The following is an 18830-nucleotide window of genomic DNA, read 5'->3' on the forward strand; positions in this document are numbered from 1 at the left end:
GCTGTGAGAGCAATCATGGGCTTCTCTAAGTATGCCCATGTCACACCAACACTCCGCAGTCTTGATTGGTTGCCAATCAGTTTCCGGTCACAATTCAAAGTGTTGATTATGACCTATAAAGCTCTTCATGGCAGCAGACCAGAATACCTCCAGGACCGCCTTCTGCCGCACGAATCCCAGCGACCAGTTAGGTCCCACAGAGTTGGCCTTCTCCGGGTCCCATCAACTAAACAATGTCATCTGGAGGGACCCAGGGGAAGAGCCTTCTCTGTGGTGGCCCCAACCCTCTGGAACCAGCTCCCTCCAGAGATCAGAATTGCCCCCACCCTCCTCACCTTTCGTAAGCTCCTTACAACCTACCTCTGTCATCAGGCATTGGGGAATTGAGATATTCCTTCCCCCCAGGCCTATGCAATTTATGCATGGTATGTTTGTGTGTATGTTTGGTTTTTAATAAGGGTTTTTTAGTTATTTTAAATATTAGATTTGTTATATGCTGTTTTATTATTGTTGTTAGCTGCCCCGAGTCTATGGAGAGGGGCGGTATACAAATCTAATAAATAAATAAATAAATAAATCCCCCCCAGGCTTATATAGTTTTATGTATGCTATGCTTGTGTTGCATTGTTTTATATAATGGGCTTTTAGATATTTCTTCTTCTTTTAAATATTAGATTTGTTTACTGTATACTGTTTATTATTGTTGTGAGCCACCCCGAGTCTTCGGAGAGGGTCGGAATACAAATCTAATAAATTATTATTGTTGTTGTTGTTGTTGTTGTTGTTGTTATTATTATTATTATTATTATTATTATTATTATTATTAAAAGGAAATTCTCCTGGCATGATTTCTAAAGAAATCAATAACAAGGAATTTCTAAAGGTGGTTAGGAAACAAAACAGGAGAATCTAGTGTCCAAATGAAGACACAATGGCATGATGAATTGCCCACAGCTCCTAGAGTTCTCTAAACCTGTCAGAGATCACTATTTTATTATCTCTTTGTAGAAAGCCTCGTATCAAGCAAACATGTAAATAATCCCACCCGGGTCCTTGACCTGGTAGGAATTCCAAGGACTTACTTGTGAATTCTGTGGAGCCATCTTTAGTTCACCAATATTTCCCCAGAAATGTCTTGAAGTAAAACAAAAGTCATTTGGTATAATTTTAACTTCAATCAACCCAGTTGCTTAGAAAATCAAATCTGCATCTATTTCCCCATGGTCTGTAGTAAGAAAATCTAAACAGGGCTATAAAATTATCTGGTTTTATAGCAGAGTTAATGAAGTCTATCCTATTTCAGGAAAATGAACTTTAGGGGTTGGAAGTTTTCAGCAAAATGATAACAAAGTCATTTATGCCCACTGTTTTTGATCATGAGTTTAGGATTCATATATTTATAATAAATTCACAACATTTAAGCGAGTTGTATTGTTACTTTTGAGGGGCGGATATTTTTGCTCGAAGGATAGAGGTGACACAAGTATTTGAAAGGATGAGAAGGAGAGAGGAAATTTCATTTGTAAAATCTATTTACCATATTTACACAACAGATAATTATTGTTCTGAGTTGGAAGGTGGCTCAATTGTGTTGGAAATGAGGGGTAAATGAATGGACATATCTTTACTGTCATGACCTGTTCTGGAAGTGAATTCCATATACCAATGACCCTTGGGGTGAAGAAATATTTCCCTTTATTTGTCCTCACTTTCTTACCTATGAACTTTAGGGAGTGCCCCCTCGTCCTAGTATTGTGTGATACAGAAAAGGATTTTTCTCTATCCCATGCATGATTTTATACACTTCGATCAAGTCACCCCTTAAACGCCGTCTTTCAAGGCTGAAGAGAATAAGGCGTTGCAACCTGGTTTCATAAGGGAGGTGCTCCATTTCCTTGATCATTCTTGTTGCCCTTTTTTGCACCTTTTCCAGTTCCATTATATTCTTCTTGAGGTGCGGTGACCAGAACTATACACAGTACTCCAAGTGTGGTCTCACCATCTATTTCTACAGAGGCAATACAACACTTGCCGACCTATTTTTGATTCCCTTTCTAATCATGCCAAGCATGGAACTTGTTTTTTTTTACTGCTGCTGCATACTGGGTTGACATCTTCATTGAGTTGTCCACCAAAGCCCCAAGATCCTTTTCTTGGGTTGCCTCTGAAAGCTTGGTCCCCATCAGTTGGTAGGTATAATTGGGGTTCTGTGCCCCGATATGCATAACTTTGCACTTGTTTAGGTTAAAATACATTTGCCACTTTTTTGCCCACTCACTCAATTTTGAGAGATCTTTCTGGAGCTCCCAAGAATCAGTTTCTAACTACTCATCTATATATCACAATCCACCACCCACCCACCCACCTATCTATAATCTATTCCTAATCCAGCACTTATTTCACCTAGAATTGGCCACCAGAAAAGCTAAGATTATGGAGAAACAATGTGGTTTTTTAATCGTGTTTATGCCTACAATTCATTTTGTGGTGGGAAGGAGGATTGTCTGAAAAGATCATAAATGCATTAAGAATACACTGCAGTGCTTGTATATGTTACATAATAAAAGGAAGCTTCTACATGTGCATGGTTTTTGAATGGAGTTCTTCCCTGCCATTTCCATAATATTTTGTGAACAATTCATTCCAACTCTTTTCTGTTTATATTACATACGCATCAGTTCTTATAGTTGTGGCTTTTGAACCAGAGTCTTACTTCAGCTTTGTTTCCAAAGGAGAAATTTAGCTCATCGTTGCCTCCAACAATGGAAACAGAAACAACTGAAGCAGAAAATCTATTTTCACCCTCTTTCAATTTGTGATCAGGTGCCAGGTTTGAATTGTACATCCAGTTACCAACAGCAAGTCTAGAAAAAGTCATGGAGACTTTTAACTGAATGGGAGCAATAGATATTGGCATTTTTGAATTAACTGTGGTCCCTCAAGCCATTTCCCAAAGCTTTAAAAACTGTTGTTGCCTCTGCTGTCACAGTCATCCAGTTGGAAAATGCAGAGAAAACTCAGAAGTACCTTTGGATATATCTTTCCTGCAACTTTCCAAATATTCAGAAAATGAAACTTTAGTGGAGTTTTTTTTCCCTTTGGCATATGGAGAAGTCAGCTAAACAAATATGGGGCTTGTCTCTGTCTCTCTCTTTCCTTGCTTCTCTGAATTTTTATTCTATGAAAAATTCTGAGATGGAGGCCATGTATCAGTTTTTGAAGGCACTATTTCCACTTCCCTGTCCTTTTTAATCTATGACTCTCTCAATTTCAGCAGAATCTGTTAGATGTCAGCACGAAAGAAGGAGACAAATGCGAGAACAGTTCACTTCCTTTTATTTGCCTAGCTGTTAGTAATCCCTGCAAACTGCTGGCAGGCTGCATGGATGCATCTTTTATAAGCTTCCCTATAGTCTAGCTGGCCACTGACAGTTATTTATTTCTCCTGCCGCTAGATTAACAGTGGAGGTTATGCAAATCAGTGGAGGTTATGCAAAGCTATACGTAACACTCCTCCCCTCTTAGTTTGTGGGTAATCCAATTGGTGCTTGATGCAAGTCACATAATAACGCAGGTAGGCAGGGCGCCATACTGTCCTACTGGGCCTGTGCGATTCTGGGTTGCGTGTAGGAATCAGTTGTTTCTCTTGGCATGGCATGCAGGTTGCCACCCACTCAGTAATGTCCTGGTCAAATTTTGGCCACCACAGGTAACTCTGGCCACCACTTTCATGCATACTATTCCGGGATGCCCTATGCGTAAGGTTTCTATCACCCTTTTCTTCAAACTTTGGGGCATGATGACTCTCTCCCCCCATAGTAGGCACCCCTTTAGTATTGATAGTTCCATCTGTTTGTTTAGGGATGGTTTGAATTCATTCCTCCTTATTTGGTTTAGGCTGGTGATGCCTATTCGTAAGGGCTTGAGCCACTCCATGCCTAATAGTGTGGGCCAGTCTCCTGCAAAGATGGTCAGAGGTAGCTTGCCTATGAAATCATTCAATCAGGTGTGCATTTCTGCCTGTCCCAAGACTCAAATGGGGTTTCCTTGGAAATCATTGAGTTGAATCCATTGAGCTTTGAGTTGGTTCCATGGTGAGAATGGCTTGATGCTTTGCAGGGTGTCCCAGGACATAATGGTGAACACAGACCCAGTGTCCAGTTCCATTTTGCATGGTGTTCCTTCAATGGAAATCATGACATGGAACTTGTCCCCTTTGTCAGCATCCGAGTGATCCATGGTGGTATGATAGATTTGCCTGGTTGTCCAGGTATTGATCATGCCTGTTTCTTTGGCCCTCTGGTCTTTTCTGCCCTTGCCTTCCTAACCCCATGTGTGCTTTGGGTTGGTATGGGTCAGGTGCATAGGGGTCGATTGTGTGTCTCTGCAGGCATCAGCAATGTGGCCTCTTTTCTGGCACCAGTGGAAAATGGCTTACTGGAAACCACCAATCACTCTGGCATGGCCCCTTAGGCAATCTGAACAATGTGTTTGCCTGCTTTCATAGTCCCTGGGACTTACCCATTTCTCTGGATGGATATGGTGCACAGGTTCTTCCTTTTCAACTCATCCTCATACTCTGGGATCTCAATCATCCAGTCTGGCTCCTGGTAGGTACAATGGATTCCGCTCATTTTTCAGATGTCAGGTGTGGAGGTGTCTGAGGATTTGGCTGCTCTTGCTTCTTCCACTATGTCCTTGAAGGTAGTCCCTCACCTCACCAGTAGTTTATTTTGCAATGTGAGGTCTTGCATCCCTAATATAATCTGGTCCTTCATCATATCTTTGAGATTTATAAATTCATTTTGAGATTTATAAATTCATTTTGGCCTACTGTAGGGGTGGCAGTTGGAGGGTGATCTGTAGGATCATCCATGAAATGGATTCCATGCTGTGGGTGCTACAAGAATCTGTACCATCTCTTAGATTTTGGGACCGCAGTAGATGAGGAACAGGCCCCTCTTTCAATTGTCAGGTAGGTCCTGTAAATTGTTGGTTTCTAGGAACATGCAGAATTGCTCGTGTAAGTGTGCCATTCCTCTGCCTTTGGCTCAAAGACTGCTGGAGAGGCGGAGGTGTGAGTAGCCATCCTCAGGTTGGCTAGAGCAGGATGATGCTTGCTTCAAGATGGGCATGGATGCCATGGTGCCTTTGTTCTGCTGTTCTTCTTCAATATCCCTCTTTCTTCACCAATGTTAGATGTGGATGCAAAAGAAGGAGCCAGACATGAGAACAATTCAGCACCTTTTATTCTCCTAGCTATTAGCAAAACAAACTGCCAGCAGGCTGCAGGGATGCCTCCTTAATAGGCATCTCTATAGTCTAACTGGCCAATGACAGCAGTTTATTTCTCCCACTGCTAGATTAACCAATCAGCGGTGCTATGCAAATCATATGTAACTCCAACCAGATTTCCTTTTAAGAACTTTTGAAAAGAAAGCTATGACTCCAAACTTTCACAGTACCAGTATTTCCTTACCCCAATCCCCTACAAAGAAATTTAACAAGGATCACAATGGTCTTCAATGCTGTACGTCAGGGGTCCCCAAACTTTTTACACAGAGGGCCAGTTCACTGTTCCTCTGACTGTTGGAGGGCCGGACTATAAAAAAGACCTATGAACAGATTCCTATGCACACTGCATATACCTTATTTTTTTCTTTCTCACTCTCTCTCTCTCTCGCTTGCTTTCTCTCTCTCTCTTCCTTTCTCTCTCTCTTGCTTTCTTTCTGTCTCTTGCTCTCTCTGTCTCTTTCTCACTCTCTCTTGCTATCTCTCTTCCTCCCTCCCTCCCTTTCTCTCTCCCTCTCTTTCTCCCCCTTCCTTCCCTCCCTCCCTCCCTTCCCTCCATCCTCCCTTCCTTCCTCTCCACTTCTCTTTCCCTCACACTTTCCCCCTTCTCTATCCATTTTCTTTCTTTCTCTCTCCTTCTCTCTCTCTTTTCCCTCTTTCACCCTCCCTCTTCTCTCCCCATGGAGGACTCACCCGACAAGCCTCCACCCTCCAAACCCGGACCCCCATTCAAGTCCCATTCAGAAAACAGGAGCTAGCAACTCAAAGAGGAGGTGGCAGATGTATGCATGTATCTGTATGTTGTGCCCAGCTTGGCTTTCTGCAAGCCTTACTTTACCTTGGGTGACATGAGATTGAGGGGGATGTTCTCACTGCTTTTCCAGTGTGGCCTTGGAAAACACCCGTGGGCCAGATAAATGGCCTCAGTGGGCCGCATGTGGCCCGCGGGCCGTAGTTTGGGGACCCCTGCTGTACGTCTTCACCAAGATGCTGCTTTATATTTGCAAGTCTAGTGCTTGCAGAGAGCCCCATGTGTCAATCAGTTATCTGCTTGTATCTCTTTATCTGATCAATAGTAGGCTACAAAGAACTTTTCCAGTTAGTGCCTGAACCTCTGGAATACTCATAATTGTGCAGTAATGCAAAGAGGAGTGGGGAAAAGCAAAGAAAAGAAAGAAAATGCATTTAATATTCTTGCTTTTCTATACTTGTGTTTATGTATATTTCTCTGGAATTGGCGGGAAAAGATATATATGAACTGTAAATAATATAAACAAATTAACTAAATTCTCACCCTACCTGGCTGAAAATAAAAGCTTTGTACTTTCCCATGGTTTTAGTTCAGTATTGTTTAAAAGAATCCACGGAATTTATGAAGGTGGTATATTGGCAACTATACAAATTTTTCACAGTTTGATAAAGTAGTCAGATTCAGGAAGGTACAAGTAATCAAACAAGATGCTGTTCCAGGAACATGTCACAAAACACTGGAGAAGAAAAACAGAAACTCTGTTGCAGCGATTTGACTCTCAGAATTTAAGGTTGTGGACCCTGGCAAGTATGTCCTCAAATAGTAAGTGTATTATTTAGAAAACTTGCAGAAATGTGGAGAAAGGAAGAACAATTCACTCCAAATTTAATCTATGATGTGGCAAAGCATCCACTGGAAATCCCCCCCCTCCCCTTCACAAGCTCCTTTGCTCTGGTCATGTATTTTGGCATACCCATCCGCAGTTAACCATAATAATGGTTAACTACGGATGGGTATGTTCATCTCTAGAGGAGTATGGTTTATGGAGGATTATGTTCCCCAGGGAAGCGTACTAGGTCCTACTCTCTTCATTCTCTACATCAATGACCTCTGTGACCATATCGAAAGCAACTGTGTTCTTTTTGCCAACGAATTGAAACTTTTCAACACCACTGACAACACACTCACTCTCCAAAAATACCTGGACTTTGTCTCAGACTGGTCTAACACCTGACAACTTCAAATATCAACCAAGAAATGCTCTACCCTCCACATCGGCAAAAAGAATCCAAACCACACATACGAACTGAATAAACAATCTCTCACTGCCAACCTACACTCAGTAAAAGACCTTGGAATACTAATATCGAATTACCTAAGTGCTAAAGCCCACTGCAACAATATCGCCAAAAAAGCTTTTAGAGTTGTTAACCTGACAATCTCACACTACTCACAAGAGCCTACAAAACTTTTGCCAGACCCATCCTAGACTACTGCTCATCTGTCTGGAACCCATACCACATCTCAGACATCAACACCCTTAAAAATGTCCAGAGATATTTCACCAGAAGAGCCATTCACTCCTCCACTCGAAACAGAATATCCTACGAAAATAGACTAACAATCCTGGGCCTAGAAAGCCTAGAATAACGACGCCTAAAACACAATTTGAGTATTGCCCACAAGATCATATGCTGCAACATCCTACCGGTCAATGACTACTTCAGCTTCAACCGCAACAACACAAGAGCACGCAACAGATTCAAACTTAATATGAACCGCTCCAAACTTGACTGTAAAAAACATGATTTCGACAATTGAGATCGAAGCATGGAACTCATTACCGGACTCAATTGTGTCAACTCCTAACCCCCAACATTTCTCCCTTAGACTCTCCACGATTGACCTCTCCAGGGTCCTAAGAGGCCAGTAAGGGGCGTACATAAGTGCACTGGTGTGCCTTTCGTCCCCTGTCCAATTGTCTTTCCTTTCTCTCACTTACCATATATATTTTCTTTCTTTCATATATCCTCTCCTCTAAGCTCACTTTACCCTTATAAATATTACTACATGTCTATTTTTCTTCCTATGTATTTGTGTATTGGACAAATGAATAAATAAATAAATAAAATGTGGGAGACTCAGGGCAAGCTGATCTGATAAAGACATAAACATAAATGGAAATATAAGTGATTAATGACAATGACCATCTCAAATCCACCATGAATAAGAGTGAAAAGATGTAAAAGCTTGCCAACAATGTTATATAAGAGTGTTTTGTAATGGGGAGTGTCTTAGAGGAGGAAGGTACAAAAGGGATAGAGAAAAAAGTATAAATATATAGCATATTGCATTTGGAAATTACCTTTGTGATTCAGATATTTATCCTATCTCCAGGTCAGTCATGCACATGTCCTTAAAATAAAAAGCTTTTTCTTTTATTATTCTGGATTCCTGATAATTTATCTCACACTGAAGGATTCATTTGGCTTAACAATGTGGGGTTTATGCAAACCGAATACACAGTCCTAAAATTTTGCTAGATTTTCAGTTCTTTCTATGATATTTTCATCAGTCACTGCACACTGCACATCAGAACAACTAGACACAAAAACAGTTTTTTCCTGAATGCCATCACTCTGCTAAACAAATAATTCCTTCAACATTATTAAACTATTTACTAAGTCTGCACTACTATTAATCTTCTCATTTTTGCCATCACACATATCACATTCCCTCCCACTACTGATTGTATGACTGTTGCTTTGTTGCTTGTATCCTTACGATTCATATTGACTGGTTCCTAATATGATTTGATTATTTATTTATACCCAGACTATCATTAAGTGTTGTAGCTTATGGTTCTTGACGAATGTACTGTATCTTTTCTTTTATGTTCACTGAGAGCATATGCACCAAGACAAATTCCTTGTGTGTCCAATTACACTTGGCTAATAAAAAATTCTATTCTATTCTATTTGGATATATTAAGACCGTTTTCTGGAACTACTGTTAAATCTTTGTCAGATACTACTTATCAGAGATAAAAATCTGAAATGGGTCCTAGAGTGACATAATCTAGAGCAGAAGTGTCAAACTTGTGCCCCATGGGCCAGATGCAATATGTGCTGACCACCCCCACTCCCGTTTTAGCAAAGAGCAGGAAAGTTGTGAAACAACATATGACGACAATGTGTCAGTGTGAGTTTGACACCCCCGATCTAGAGCAAAATCTTCCCTACTTATTCTTTGGTTGTGTTTTATCAATGAACCTAACTTTTGAGTTGGTCTTTATACTTCCTCGTATAGTTCATGTAAGTCCTTAAATGAACTTATATGAACTTATGTAGACTTAGAACTACATCGCCTTAAACACGATCTAAGTATAGCCCATAAAATCATATGCTACAACGTCCTTCCTATCAACAACTACTTCAGCTTCAACCAAAACAACACACGAGCACACAACAGATACAAACTTAATGTAAACCACTCCAAACTTGACTGCAGGAAATATGATTTTAGTAACCGAGTAGTCGATGCATGGAACTCACTACCTGACTCTGTAGTATCATCTCCTAACCCCCAAAACTTTATCCTTAGACTATTCACTGTTGACCTCTCCTGATTCCTAAGAGGCCAGTAAGGGGCGTGCCAGTAAGGCACCAGAGTACCTTCTGTTCCCTGTTCTAATGTTTCTTTTATTTTTTACTAGTACCGTGCATATGAATATTATTATATCTAATATTTCTTCTTATTTTTTTCTTGTTACTAGTATCACGTATATGAATATTATTATATCTTTACATATCTCCAATATGTACTTGACAAAAAAACAAATAAACAAACAAATAAATAAATTTGGTCATCTCTTTGCAGTTCATCATGTGAGAAATCATGTGCCACAATAATGATTGAATTATACTTTATTATTACATGACAAAATTCTGAAAGCCTGCAAGAGATTATATTTCCTCGCTTTTACACCAGAGAACCAAGGCAAGGCAATTTTCTGTTTCTTTCTCACTTTTCAGGCCTAAGCTGGCCTTTATATAAGAACTGAATTCCTTTTTAAAAGCCATCTCTAAATTCCTGTATGTTTTCCCCCAAGAAGCAGTCCAGATTTGGAGAATTAAAGGGTAAAATGACTTACACTGCTAATTCTCTATCCTTTCCCATTCTGCACATCACAAACTGTTCATGAAATATCTTGTGTGACCCAAAACATTCAAACCAAATTTACCACCTCTTTCTATTTCTGCATTTTATTCTAATACTCTGCGTGGCTTCCCACATAATCACTGATTTCATCTTCATGATAAGCAAAAACAATGCAAAATGGGTGTGTGTTGCCTTAGTGTAGGATTGTGTACTCCTCCCCCCCATGTGTGCAATTTTCTAACTGCATTGTATTTATTCATCTGTTATATTCAAAGAAATCAAGGGTGTTCCATGGAACTCTCCCTCCATTTTATTTTGACCTCGTGCAGAAAAAAGAACATTCATTGTGGTCAAAAAGTATCTCACGGTTTGCTAAACTTTCACGGACCCTTAAATCTGACCCTCTGCCTAATTTTAACTCCAAGTCTGATGACAAATCTCAAAATGTGCTTGATCTTCCCACAGGCTCACATGCTAATACTTTTAATAGGATCAGAGAAGAAAAGCAGTGAAAAATCAGATGAACTTGGCATACAGTTAGTGATGCATTTTATCTCTTGCTTGTGATAAGCATCAATCAGAGCCTTTGTGGCAGTTCATCTATGACTCTCCCAGAGTATTCGAACACGCAACAGCAATTGAGTGAACACTTTCATTGATTCATTTGTATTATGGATGGTCTCTAAAACTCTTTGCATATCTGTAATTAGAAATTTGTGTCAATAACATCTGGACCAGAAACAGAAGCTCTGCATTTTATACTCCTCTGTTTCCCATTCAGATATGGATGACTTGATCCATTGCTCCAAATCAATACTCGGGATTCAATCCATAATGTTTTTAGGATTTGCTTTCTTGCATTCAGTTAATGGCTTCTTTGTATATGAACTGTTAACACCAAACATTCTGTATAAAATTTACAGGATTCTCAGATACATTTAAAAATGTATGCACTGTCCACCTTGTTATGGGGAAGTGGTTTTGCAATATGGTAAAGTTAATGGGAATGTTATGACTATAACACTTTTTTTAAAGAAATGTATGATATTTGTGACATGCAAGATCCTTAACTCTATCCGGAAGCTGGAAAAAGGTACTTGATATTTATATGCTTTATAAATGAGTTCTTGACCCAACTAAAACATTCCACAGAAGCCATTTAAATAGTGTTAAAAGTCTGCAGAGGAAGTCTGCATTTCTCCTCATCCAGATTTCAAATGAATGGCAAAATACTGGGGATGATTAGAAAAGGCAAGACACTATGTCAACTCCTACAAATATTGCAGTGTAAAAAAATCTAGAGTTTCTACTGTTCAAAGTTTCTCTGAACATCCAGTTAATGTGACATGCTTTAGAAAATTCTGGGAAGAAATTTAAGATATTAGTGTTGTGACCAGCAAAACTGATCATGGATCCTGAGGATTGAGAGATGGTTTTGATGTGACACCATAGGCCTATGTACCTGGCACCCGAGTCCGATAATGAGGAGATTGGAGAGGATGTGTTGTCAGGGGCTGAAAGCTAACCAGGGCCTTCTGCACCTCACACGGGGCACATGATTGACTCAAGAGAAGAGATGGAAACCTCTTCTTGATGCTAGGGCACACAGAGCTGCCAGAAGGCAGGAATGGTTAAGCAAAGAGGAGGTCTCTGTGTGAATAGATCTGTGGAACAGACTATTTAAGGCTTAGTCATATCACATTTCAGTGTGGAAGTCAACTTTTGTTTTGTTCCAGTTTTTCGCTTGGACTTCTCTCTTGGATATTATTGTTTCAATGATAATTTACAAACTGGCAATTTGGACTAATTATATCTGGGCTTCCAACTCATAGTATGTCCATGAAAGAGATCTGTGTGATCAAAGAAATGATCTGTTTGCTTTGGTTTATGCTTGGATTCTGGCTCATTGTTGAGATGCTAATTAGCAGCTGGCAATGAACAGACTTATTTGTCTGGCCTCACTACTCAGAAAATGTTAGAAGTAAATGCTTAAATGTTGTAGAATCAGTGTGTGTGTGTGTGTGCCTATTTCCTAGGGGGAGGGGCTCATCACTGGGACAGAACAACTACTTAGGTTGGCTGTTTTTGCTATTACCTTGGAGAAAATTAACCTTTACCAGTTCTACTAGAAACTAGTATCATATCTCTCAGATTAATGTTCTGATCAAAACCAGCAGGAAAATGAGTGACTGGGAAGTTTGTTACATCTGTAGCAGAAGATGGGCAAGCTCTTCCATTGACAGGAGTACTATTTGTAATAATTCCATATACAAAGATAGATAAAGATTGACCAGAAGCTGTTTATATGATAGGTGATTGTATAATTTTTTAAAATAAGCCAATAGCTTTCTATGGCCAATCTTCCACAGTCCCATTCTCACATTTTATTATAGTGGCTCTTTGTTTCCATCTACTGGTTGACCAGAATTATTGCAAATTTCATAGGCCTGATCTTATTCAAACATTCAAATTAAAAACTGTCAAACTATATTATGGAATCAGCTATGCTCCTTGCATTCACTTGCTCAGGTCTGTAAATTATTGTCTGAATCTTGCTATAAATATGAGCTATACTTCAACCATTTGTTCAAGTAATTGGAATCATATTTGCTACATGATTGAGCATATGGGCATTATAATCATAGAGTAATCACTGTTGAGTATATGCAGAGAATGGTGTTAAAAAAAGAATAATTCTTCAATCCAAATAATTATGATTGCTACCCATAAAACTAGTAGTAAATAGTCACCCCCTTATCTGTCCTATATAACAGAATGTTTAAAAGATATGATATTTTGGTAGTTTCTTACCAAGCACATCTAAATTATTTTTAAGTAACCAAAATATCTTTACGATTCCAAGTACAATGTGACAAGTTTTGAGCATCCTTAATGTTTGTAATTTAAAGTTGAAAAATTTGCCCCAATAGCCAGTAATAGTTGGCTATAATCTTATTATAATGTTGTTTCAATGCACCACTAGGCCAGTCATGGATTGTTAAAGTGTTAACTTTATTTCAAGTAATTATTTGATACTATATAACATGGTAGACTTAATTCATTGATTATATATTTATATTAATCCTCTTCTGAGTAAGAAGCATTTTTAATAAGACCATTTGTCTTCCAGATCCTTTTTTCATTAATATGCTTTCTATTTCCCATAAATACATGTGTATTATGTTTTCACTATTCAGATTGCCTATTCTTTTTGGTGATATTCATATTTGATCTCATTTTATGTACTTTATCATGAGAATATTGGAGTTCGCAACATGTATGCCAATACAATGTTAGGCTCCCCAGATATAATTTGTGTATATACTGTTGTTGTTCTCTGGTCCCATCTAGTGGCCAGGGCTAAAAACCAATTTGTATTGTCTGGAAGCTGACCAGGCCCTTTAAGGATTATCTACCCATAAATCCTCCCTTCCAAAACAAATGCATCCTGGGAAGTCCGATAACATTTCCTCTAGTATTTGGGAGAAAATGGGAGAACCAGAAGAATCCAGCCTAATCCATGGCACACATTCATTTTAGGACAAAAATGCACATTCCATATACAAAGCATCACTGGTGAGGTTTAGATTTACCTGTATTTGTTTGTTATTATGCTCATCAGCCACTCAACACTGCTTATTTTGTATTTGGGCTCTTATGTATTTCTATTTTTCCAGTTTCATCCATCCTAGTTTTATTGGAGGACGGGAGTTTAACTGCATGTCGAGCTGCACATAAAGAAAAATGTAATGAGGATAGAACATCAAATATGATTTCCCCTTTTTTATTTGACTATAAATAAGAAGTATTATTTCCAGTGGCTGGATTCAAATTTTCCCATTACTGGTTTGGGGGGCGTGGCTTGGGGGGCGGCGTGGTCTGGTGGAGGTCATGTGACCGAGTGGGCATGGCCAACTTGACATCACTCATGCCCACACCCATTCAGTCACATGACCCTCCACAAGCCACACCCACAGAATCCGGTAGGGAAAAAAATGAATTTATAGTTATTGTTTCTACCTATTTTCTGCCCAGGCTGGCCCAATCTGTCAAAGGCCTCCTCATGCATGCTACCCACCTTCAGTTTTCCAGTTGCATTAGTCACCCTGTTTCCCTTCCTTCACAGGCCCTGGCCCTAGACCCGCTTCCTCCCCCATGACTGCCTCTTTCTTTGGGCTTACCTTCCTCTCATGGCAGCTGGTGGCAGAGGGGAAGTCAAGCTCTTTTCTTTTTGGTGTGATTGCAAGAAGTCTCCCACCTGCTGCCTCTTTGCTAGCTGCTTTGTGGCAGCGGCATCTGGCTGGAGGCCACCAAAAGCTACCAGAGGTCTTGAATGTGCCGAAAAAGCCATTATAGATGGCACTGCAGCAGCTTTTTTTTCTCTGCATTTGAGACCTTCTGTTGATTTCAGCTCAACAAGCCTCCAGCCGCTCGCGCCTGCCATCTCAGTTCCAGTTGGCAAAGAGGCAGTGGCTGGGAGGCTTCTTAAGCTGAAAAAAAGACATGGTGGATGTTGGCTTATTGAAATTAAAATTACCTCCACTTCACTTCTCCAATGTGCTGGCACCTGTGCCACCAAGTTCTATGCCCTGGCTGTGCAGAGACAACCCATTGCCGATTGCATCATTCTGTTCATACTTGCCTGGGCACGTCCCACTGGCACAGTGGCAGCAGGAAATGGGGTGCACCATGCAGGGCAAAGAACAGGGCATAGATGGGGGTGCTGATGTGTTGGAGAAGTGGAGCGGAGGTAATTTTTGCTGCAAGAAGCCTGCAGCTGCTGTGTCTTTTTTCTGGCATGGCCGAACTCCAGCCGCCACACAGAAAAAAACATGCAGTGGCTGCAGGCATCTTGCAACAAGGGGGGCAAGATGTGGGCTGGTGGGGAACCCAGTGACAATGATGGCCCAGCCCTGACTTGCCTTCCTTAGCAGCCAGCCACATGAAGAAGGTAAGATTGCAGCCACAAGACAATGAAAGAAGTGGTCATGGGGAGGAAGTGAGGAGATTAAGGGCCAGGGCTTCTGAAAGAGGGGAAACGGGGTGACATGTCATGCTTAAGGGAGAGCAGGTAGTGAGTAAGCAACAAGGTTGGAGCTGGGGAATCTCATGTTCCCTGACCTGGCCGAGATGAGTAGAAGCAACTGGGCCTTGGGGAATGACACATCTCTGTGGTCCCAACCCCGACCCAAGGTGAAGTGGGGGGGGGCATGCATTGCTAACTTTTGGGATTGAAGCTGAGCAGTCATCAGTGAGGCAAATGGTGAGGGATTAGCTGGGCCACATGGTGAAGGTAACATATATAGGGTGGGAGTAGGCAAGGTGAGCGAGCAGCAACTGGGTTGTTGGGGTGTCAGGTGATGGGGTGGAGGGCGTGGCCATCCAGAAGTTTCTACCGGTTTGGCAACCCAGAATAAATTGTAGCTACCGTTTGACCCAAATCAGTGCAAACTGGCTAAATACCACCTCTGATTATTTCTAATAATGAAGATAATTTTAAGTCAAGCACCATTTATCTAAAACATTTTTATCTCTCTCTACTAGACATTCCCATTCTCATATTTTCCTACTTTATGCAACCCTTCAAAACAATAAAGTAAATATTTTATTTATATGTATATGACCAGTGAAGGGCTACCAAAAATTTTGCTACCACACAGTGGGCATGGCATATGCAGGACGCCCTGCATTTTCTTTCAACATCTTTCAGTGCAAATTGGGTGGTCCGGGGTGGAGCTCCATTTTTGCTACCTCACTGCATTCCCCCCTGTCCGGGCAGCAGCCCACCCATGTATATGACTAAACATTACCCATTCTTTTTCTACAGGAAAAGTCTGATCAGCTTTATACATAGCTATTTCTATCATTTTAACCATTTAAGATTAAGTAAGGGCATGTTACAATATTTTGGAATCTATTTTGAACTGACAAGACTTGTTTTTCTATCCAGAGCCTGCTTCAGAGCCCATCGCAACATGCCGACATCTGTCTCATTGCTCATCTTTCTTTGGTGATTTTTTGGACAGCATTCAGGTTCATTTCGGGAGTCAACAATCACCAGTGAGTAGAATGTATTTTGGGTTACCAGCCATCATCCTTTTCTCCCTCAGCCTCTCTTTATGTGTCTATCAGATCTTTCTTTGTCTTGCAGCGGGCCAATTTTCCTTTATAGCAAGAAAATGTATGTCTCTTATCTGTACTTTATGCTGTCAAATACAACGGTATATACGTATAAACAGCAAGTCCATATGACAGGATTGTAGCAAGCCTAGCACATATGTACTCACACTCACATACTGTTCATAAACAATCACATTTTTGTCACACCTGAATAGGGTTTCCAGGTGGAAATCAATTCTCACACCTGTAAATCAAAGCTTTGTCATCCTGATTATAGCATCTAACTTCTTGAATCACCAGCAAACAAATATTTCTGAACCACATTGTTTAACAGTACCATTGAAGTGAAATATCAAGTGATTCATTTTCATTGACTCAAAAAATGATAAACATTGTCACAGAACTTGATCATGAGCAATTTGTTCTAAGGGTGAGAACTCTACTTGACTAAAACTGATCTTGCACTTTGTAAGAAAAATCTTTAAAAATTGGCCAAAGGGCAAAATTTAATATTTAATTTTGCATCTATACTTAAAAGCATCAACGCAATTTTTTTTTAAAGAAAATCTATAAATTGAATAAAAATAAGCACAGATGACTAAATGATAGCTATTACTTAGATACTCATTGACTCTATTTTAGTATTATTTAAAATAAGGGATGAACTGCATAGTCTATTTTCAATAAATAGTTGGAAATGAAGGTATTGGAAATAAAAATAATTTATTTAGTTAGTTCAACTTGTAAGCCGCCCAACTCCCTAAGGCTCTGGGCGGCTCACAACCAAAGAGAATAAGACATACAGTATTAATATTAAAACATCTAAAAGGAGAAACAATTTTAAAAACAATTTAAAACCCACAATAAGATCATACATATCATTTATACAGGGTGCATTCCCAAAGTAATGCATTTTTAAAAGTAATTTATTGAACAGATTTGTACAAACATTTAAAATTCTTCAAAGTACTCTCCTTGGGCCTCTACACATTTTTTCCAGCAACTCTGTTATGACCGGTATGCGCCCTGGAAGGCGTCTTCGGGGACCTCTTGCAAGATCTTCATCACAGCTGATTTGATCTCTTCTATGGATTAAAACAGGTTCCTTTCAGGGCTGGGAACAAAAAGAAGTCTGCTGGGGCAACGTCATGACTATAGCGGGGGTGGGGCAGCGTTGGCACCTGGTGTTTGGCCAGGAACTCACGGACTTGTAGCGCATTGTGGCAAGGCATGTTTTTCGTCCATAGAAGAGATCCAATCAGCAGTGACGAAGACCTTGCGAGAGGTCCCTGAAACATATCGGTCATGGCGAAGTCACTGGAAAAAAGGTGTAGAAGCCCAAGGACAGTACTTTGAAGAATTTTAGGTGTTTGTGAAAATCTGTTGAATAAATTACTTTAAAAAAAATAATTGCATTACTTTTGGAACGCACGCTGTAAATAGGCAAGGATTCATAAGACATGATGAATTTATACTCTCTTTGAGGGACTCAATTCCAGTCTGGAAAAAGCTTGTACTTTTCAAAGAGTCTGATGTTTCAATAAGAAGGATTTTTTTAAAAAATTAAAAAAGAAAATAACTCACAAAACTTAAATTTAAAAGTAAGGGCAATCAGTGGCCATTTCAATCACATATTTTTTCCTCTCTTTGAAAAGAATAGACCACTAGCTGAAATTTATTTGATTAATATTCATTTTGCATAAGATCATCTGGAAATGGAACACTCAAATTCTCACCAACCAGAATTCTCATCAAATTTTATTTTAATTGCTATCAGGAACTCCATTTTCCCCCGGCGTTGTAATTTGCATCATAGTAGGCTATTTTTCCCCAGTAAAGGATGGAGCATAAATATGCCACCGTTATCCCTAAAAGCTTGGTTGCTCCTATGGATTACAAATAATGAGATACCTAAGTATGATTATGTTAATTCATTATATACATAAATGACAATCATAAGAGCCACAGCAAAGTTGTTTGGGGCCAAAACATAGCCATTCCAGAGTTAAAGCATGGAAAAGATCCAACTCACAATGTTTGTGCTTTTGCTCAAAGAAGTAGAAAGTAGTCTTAGTTTATTTGCTCACTTGCATACTTGCTTGCATAAACAAGAATTTATTTTTATTATGAATATATGAAAGCTCAAATTTCATTTATTCATTTATTCATTCATTCATTCAGTCATTCATTTATTTACATGCCGCTCACTCCAAAGAGGACTAAACTAATTTAAGTTTAGTTTGGTTTAGTTTAATTTATTGTATGTCAGACAATGAAATTAAATGCCACCCTCAGTGTGCATTATAACTATAAAAATAAAACGTAAACACACACCCTTCACATTCTATACAATTGAATTGAAAATCCAATTTTGTGTTAAACATTAATGAGTTTAACAAAGTTTCTCCAGAAGGGATTTGACAGTGCCTCCTTTTTAGGGCTGAATGAATGACTGCCCAAGATCACCTAATTGTTTTTATGCCTAACCAGGGGATGAGAGAGAGCA

This window comes from Erythrolamprus reginae, chromosome 7, assembly GCF_031021105.1.
Source record: "Erythrolamprus reginae isolate rEryReg1 chromosome 7, rEryReg1.hap1, whole genome shotgun sequence".
NCBI classification, from domain to species: domain Eukaryota; kingdom Metazoa; phylum Chordata; class Lepidosauria; order Squamata; family Dipsadidae; genus Erythrolamprus; species Erythrolamprus reginae.